This window comes from Nannospalax galili, unplaced genomic scaffold (assembly GCF_000622305.1).
Source record: "Nannospalax galili isolate Female #2095 unplaced genomic scaffold, S.galili_v1.0 scaffold1314, whole genome shotgun sequence".
Lineage (NCBI taxonomy): Eukaryota > Metazoa > Chordata > Mammalia > Rodentia > Spalacidae > Nannospalax > Nannospalax galili.
Window position 1 is genome coordinate 294,595 of NW_008333976.1, and position 7,174 is coordinate 301,768.

Sequence of the window (7,174 nt, forward strand, 5' to 3'; positions counted from 1 at the left end):
AAGCCACTGCCAAGCACACAACTTGAGACCTAGGGTAAGGGAGCTGTGGGGGATGCAGCCGTGCAGAGAAGCATGAAACTGCCACCTCCGCCCTCCAATCTGTTCTCCCAGCATCCCACCACTGGAGGAATGTGGAACCATGGCTCGCAGTTGGGGACCACAGCTCCAGCTCACAGGTGGGTGCCACAACTCTGGCTCATGGGAAGGGATCTAAGCTCCAGCTTACTGGAGGGGACCAGAGCTCCAGGTTTAAAGGAGGGACCTCAGCTCTAGCTCATGGAAGGGGACCACAGCTCCAGCTCACAGAGGGGACAACTCTGGCTTGCAGGAGGGGACCACAGCTCCAGATTTGCAGGAAGGGACCATAGCTCCAGATCACCCAGCATAATTTTAATTGGTTGATTCAGTGTAATGAAAGAAATTCTATTTGACGTTGAGATTAGACATTGTCTCCTATGAGTGACCCAAGGTTTTTTTGTTGTTTGTTTTTGTTTTTTGTCTTTTTGAGACAGGGTCTCTCTGTAGCCCCAGCTGGCCTGGAACTCACTATGTAGACCAGGCTGGCCTTGATCTCACAGAGATCTGCCTGCCTCTGCCTCCCAAGTGCTGGGATTAAAGGTGTGTGCCACCATGCCCAGCTCCTGATCTAAGGTTCTTAGACACTGGACCCAAAGTAGGCTGTTGTCTTTTTCCAGTTCTGGTGATTGAACGTGGGGCCTCATGGGTGTTGGTCACGAACTGTACCTCTGAGCCACATCCCCATCCCTCTTTTTGTTTTAGTTTGAAACAGGGTCTCACTAAATTCCCCAAGCTGACTTTGAATTTATATGATCCTCCTACCTCAGACTCCATTGGTCTGTATGTGTGTAAGTGCACCCATGTAGTGCAATGCTTGCAGAGGTCAGAAGAGGGTCTCAGATTCCCCTGGAATTGGAGTTATGGGACCTCTGCAAAAGCACTGACTGCTCTTAACCACTGAGTCATCTCTCCAGCTCCCAAAGGGCATATTCTAAAAATAATATGTGATGCAGCCACAAAATATCTTTGCACGGACAAAAATAAAAACATAAATATCACTTTTCAACTTTCAGAATCAAGCTATAGATACAGCATCCTTTTAACTTTGGGGGGTCGGTTCTTTTAGAGACAGGGTCACCCTGTAGCCCCAGCTGGCCTGGAACTCACTATGTAGACCAGGCTGGCCTTGAACTCACAGAGATCCACCTGCCTCTGCCTCCCGAGTGCTGGGATCAAAGGTGTGCGCCAGCCACCACGCCCAGCTTAGTGCATCCTTTAAAAAAGAATGAGGTTTACTGAAGCAGAGTTGACAAAGCACGTTGAGGGCTGAGTGTGCAATGTCCCCCGCAGGCTCGTGTGTCGAGCGCCTGGCCCCAAGCTCATGGTCCTGTTTTGGAAGACTAGGGGCCTGGCTGGTGGGGGTGGCTCATTAGGAGCTGGCCTTTGAATTTTGGCTGCTTTTGACCCAAATGCTCCCTAATCCATCAAGATGTGAGCGGTCTCTACTACATTCTCCCTCTTCTGTGAATACAGATGTGGCGGTGTGTATCCTCCAAACCGTGAGCCCAAACAAATCCTTTCTCCCTTCCGTTGCTTCAGTTGTGCTTGTGCTGACCACGGCACAAATATTCAGCACTTTGATCATGCGGGAAAGATGGAAGTTTTACTGAGCAAAGAGCGGGTAGGCATATACTCTGGTATCAGAGAGACACCATCAGAGTTGCTGCAACGTGAAATAAAGGGTTTCATGTGTTAGAGTTAAAAGAGATCTCAAATGGACTCAAATGATACAGTATCAAGGCAGAGTAGGGTGGAGGGGGAGGGAAGGGAGCCAGACTCTCATGGTTCACAGTGTGAGGCCAATAGCTTTCAGCTAAAAGAGAAAAAGCAAAGATGAGAATACAGTGCATTATCTAGAATTTCCAGATAACCACCAGAAAGACAAAAATCAAAAGTGGTTAAAAGGGGATCCCTCCAGGGGGTGAGTGGGGCGCAGGGAGGATAAGCGGGGAGACCACTGCTCTTCATCCTAAACTCTTTTTATTTGCACCAGGCAAACAAAGTAATCCTGCAAGGAACCCTGCTGAGCTATTGGCTACACTTAAGCTACTTCAGTGAAGGGAAGATCTAGGTGGCTGGCTGCCATGCCAGCCTGGGGGCTCACCTGGCCTGTCCCACAGTGCGGAGATACCAGGGAAAGGGAACAGGAGCCTTTGGAGGAAAGTGGGGGACCCTGCCCTTGTGTGATGCTTAATTGTGGTTATCAACTTGACCGGGTCTAGAATCATTTCCGAGACAAGCCTCTGGCCATGCCTGTAAGGGCTTTCTTGATTTGGTTATTGGAAATGGGAAGACACACCTTAAAAGTGAAGAGTTCCTTTCATCAGAGACTAAGGCCGAAGGAGGTTCTGGGAAAAAGCTTTTGCTTTCTGCTTGCTTTATTTCAGGTGTCACTGGTGAGTTGATCTACCCTGTTCACAAACTCATCCACCCTGTTCAGGAATTCATCTACAATGTTCACAAGTTCATTCATCCTGCTCAAGAATTCATCCACCTTGGGGGCTGGAGAGATGGCTCAGTGTTAAGAGCACCGACTGCTCTTGCAGAGGACCTGGGTTCAGTTTCCAGCACCCACATGGCAGCTACCAACCATCTGTAACTTCAGTTACAGGGGAATCTGATGCCCACTTCTGGCCTCCAGAGGCACTGCACACACATGGCATAACATACATACATGCAGGCAAACACTCATAAAAAATAAAAATAGATTTAAAAAATTCATTCATGCCAGGCAGTGGCACATTCCTTTAATCCCAGAACTCGGGAGGCAGAGGCAGGTGGATTTCTGTGAGCTCAAGGCCAGCCTGGTCTCCATAGTGAGTTCAGAACAGCTGGGTAATCATCATCATCATCATCGTCATCATCATCATCATCATCGCCATCCATGTTATTCACAAGTTTGTCTACCTATTGATGCTGCTGCCTCTGCTGCCCCCATCTTTCACTGATCAGAACCCAGCTTCTAAAGCTCCCCAAAGCAGACTGAAGACCATCCTCTCCAGAGTAAACCCAGCCATTGTTGGGCTACCCAGACCACATCGTGTAAGCCGATCCACAGAATCTTCATCCTCCTGGTCCGGTTCCTGCAGAGAACCCTAAAACATTACACAAACACTGCTCCCAAACTCCACCCCGGCCCTTGACAGCATGATTTTAATTCACTAGAAAATGCAGCCAACAGATGTCCTTATGATAACCTGTTTGGAATGACTGTAACAAAGTGACAGAGACTAGGACGCTTGGACAAAAGAAAAATATTTTCTCATAATTCTGGAGACTAGAAGTTTAAGATCAGGGAGTCATGAAGTTTGGGTTCGTGGTGAGGGCCCTCACCTGACTTACAGGCCACCTCCTCATGTGTCCTCACTTGGCGGGACCATGGAGGGAGAGAGAAAATGTCTTCTACTTATAAGTGTCTTCTTCAACACTTAAGTGTCCTACGGGACCGTTACGGTTTGAATATGAAATGTTCCCCTCAGGTTCAGATGCTGATAGAAACTTTAGGAGTCAGAGCTACAACAGAAGTAAGTCTTGAGGTTTTTAGCCAGACCTCATTCCTGTCATTCTCTGCTTCCCATTCTGTTGGATGTGAGCAAGCAGCCTCCACATGCTCCCCTACCATGGGGCTTCCTGTCCCCTTCCCACCAGGACAGACTGTGCCACCCAACCCTGAGCCAAAACGACCTTCTCTTAAGTTGCTTCTGGTCAGATGTTTGGTCACAGGATCCTGCCGTCATGACCTCATCTGTCCTTAATTACATCTTATATTATTTACTTATTTTTATATTTTTTTGAGAGAGAAAGAAAGAGACAGAGACAGAGACAGAGAGAGATCAGGATTCAATTCTCTCCTATGTGGGTCCCAGGGACTGAACTCAGGTCATCAGGCTCAGTGGCAAGTACCCTCACCCACTAAGCCATCTTTGGCCCCTTTACATCTTAACGACTCCAGATACAGTCACATGGGGTGGGGGCAGTTAGGGCGTCAAGATATGAATTCACAAGACATGACTCCCAGACTGTACTGGGTCCCCAGTGTTGCTTCAATCATAAACCAGGTCCAGCTACACTGGACCCCTAGGCCCCTAAGAGGGCTTTAACACCACTTAGCATGTGCCCAGAGGACCAAGAACCTCGTGCCCAGTGGGCAGATAAACGAATGCTTACCAGCCTTCAGACAGTGTCAGACAAATCTGCTTCTGTGGGAACCAAATTCCCAAAGCAACAGGCTGCAGACACCCATGTTCCCTCCTCAGCCATCACAGCCTGGCTGCCTCTTAGGACGAGCAGACCACCTTCCTATGAGAGCCAAGTCCACGTGCTCCCACGCGCCATCTACCCAAGTTCCAAAATGTTGAGACCCCATGTCCTCCGTGCCAACTTTATGTTGTTATATTCCGCATTTGTCACATTTCTACGTTAAAAAAAAAATCCCAGCTGGGCGCAGTGGCGCACGCCTTTAATCCCAGCACTCGGGAGGCAGAGGCAGGTGGATCTCTGTGAGTTCAAGGCCAGCCTGGTCTACATAGTGAGTTCCAGGACAGCTGGGGCTACAGGGAGACCCTGTCTCAAAAAGACCAAAAAAAAAAAAAAAAAATCCCACAATGCACCTGCTAGTACATGGTAGCGAGGCAATAGACCTGCAAGTTCAAGGCCAGCTGGGCAGCTTAGTAAGACTCTATCTCAAAATTAAACTTAAAGTGTGGAGGGCTGAGCTGGAGAGATGGCCCAGGGGTTAAATGCATTCACTGCTCCTGCAGAGGATCTGAGTTTAGTGTCCAGCACCCAGTCGGGCAACGCCCTCTGCCTATAACTCCAGCTCCAGGGGATCTGACATAAACTCGTGCACACACACAAACACACACAGATGAATAAATCTTTTTAGTTTTTTTGAAACACAGTCTCCCTGTAGCCCCGGCTGATCTGAAACTTGTTACATAGACCAAGCTGACCTTGATCTCACAGAGCTCTACCTGCCTCTGCTTCCTGAGTTGGGGAATAAAGGTGCAGTAAATCTCTTCTTTAAAAAAAAGAGGTAAAAAGAGGCCTGGGGATGTAGCTCAGTGGTAGAGTGCTTGCCTAGTATCAGCATGGCATACCACGTTTTGTCCCGATTTTCCCATGCACATGTAAGCCAGCTCTTAGCTTAATAATCTCCTTTCTCCCAAAGCCTTTTTCTGGGTCCTCATCCTGGAAGAATCTTTAGAATTCCAGCAAGGGTCTGTAGTTGTAAGCGCTCAGCTTTTAACTGAAATAGCTTTATTTTGCCCTATTTTTAATCATTCCTCTGGATTATGTAATTGTATGAATTTTCTCTAGAACTTAATAAATATCATTTTTTCCTTCTTTGGCCTTCCGTGGTTTTTTTGGAGAAAGCAGCTAACATTCTGTGGGTTTTTTTTTTTTTTTTGTCTTTTTGAGGCAGGATCTCCCTGTAGCCCCAGCTGTCCTGGAACTCACTATGTAGACCAGGCTGGCCTTGCACTCACAGAGATCTGCCTGCCTTTGCCTCCTGAGTGCTGGGATTAAAGGTGTGCATCACCATGCCTGGCTTTGAACTGATTTTGATAATTTCTGTGTGTGTGTGTGTGTGTGTGTGTGTGTATCTGTGTGTGTACAAGTTCACCTGTATATATGTGCCTGAGTGTGTGGAAGCCAGAGGGCAACCTTGGCTACCTTTCCTTAGGCACCACCCATCTTATTCCTTGAGACAGGGCCTCTCAACTGACCTGGGGCTCACCAAGTAGGCTAGCCCACCGACCAGAGAGTCCCAGGGATCTGCCTGTTTCCATCTCCCTATCGCTGGAATTATAAGCACATGTCACCAAGCTGGCTTCTTTTTAAATTAAACAAAGGCTCTGGGTATTCAACTGAGGTCTTCAGGTTTGCAAGACAAGCATTTTACCCCCAAACTGTCTTCCCAGTTCCAGTTTTGATGATTTCTATTTTGTATGCATTTGTACATTTAATCTGATTAAAACCTTTTTACATCCAGGTGTTCATAGTGCTTTTAAAATGTTTCTAAAGGCTGGGAATAGCTCAGTTGTAGAGCTCTTGCCTAGTATGTGTAAGGTCCTGGGCTCAATTCTCTGCATTATAAAAAAGAAATTCACTACATATTTACATCTTGATAATATTTACTTTTCCCCCTATAATCTTTATTTCCCAAAGCTTTTCTACTTTGTCTTTTCAAATAATAACATTCTTTTTTTAAAAGATTTTTTTGTCAGATTATCTTTTATTGAAATAGTTTCTCTTGCTTAACTAGCTGGGCATTCCACTGCACCACTGCTGATGTCATCCATGATGTCATGAGGATGATGGTCATCCACATTGCAGCCCACAGATTATGTAGTCAGTCCCACAATCTCTTTAATAGTTCCAGAAAGTTCTCTGGCTAAAGATTGGTGCCACATCTGTTGGGCAATGTTGACAACCTCATCAAAAGTGGTATTTCCACTGTGCTTAGTGTTTTCTGCTTTTTTCTGTCTCCTGGTGACTCCTTGGGGGCTTTGATGATCAGGGCAGAGGCAGAAGGTACAACCTCAATCTGGGCCTGTCTGATCTGAATAGTCAGTTTCACTGTAATCCTCAGCCCTTTCCAATCACTGGTTGCCTTGGCAATGTCATTACCAACATTTTTGGAGACAGACCCAGGGGTCGGATCTTGGGAGCCAAGGTGGATGTGGTGCTGACTGTGCCTCTGGTGCACCTCAGGTAGTTGGCTTTGATTTCGTAAGGGTCAAACTTGGGCAGCATGGTGGAGGTGGCTGGTGTCGTGGATGAAACTGGACCCAGACAGAAAGTTTCACCTTAGCCTCCTGCAAGCCGAAAACCTAAAACTTTTTAAGATTTAGTTATGTCTCTGTATGTGTGTCTGTATGTAGGTATGTGTACATGTGGGTGCAGGTACATGTGGAGGCCAGAAGAGGGCACTAGATACCCTGGAGATGAACTTACATCCTGATGGTTGTGAGCTGCTTGATGTGGGTGGTGGGAACCAAATGTGGGTCCTCTGTAGGACCAGAGCTGGGTCTTGACTGCTGAGCCACCTCTCCAGCCCCATGTTTCTTTTGCGTGTTTTGTTTTGTTCATT

The 7,174-nt window shown here is 47.0% G+C and overlaps 1 pseudogene; it reads right to left on the minus strand.

Annotated features, from left to right (window-relative positions):
• Positions 1 to 6,338: 6,338 nt before the first annotated feature.
• LOC103730647 lies at positions 6,339 to 6,855 on the minus strand (annotated as a pseudogene).
• Between the last annotated feature and the right edge of the window lie 319 nt (positions 6,856 to 7,174).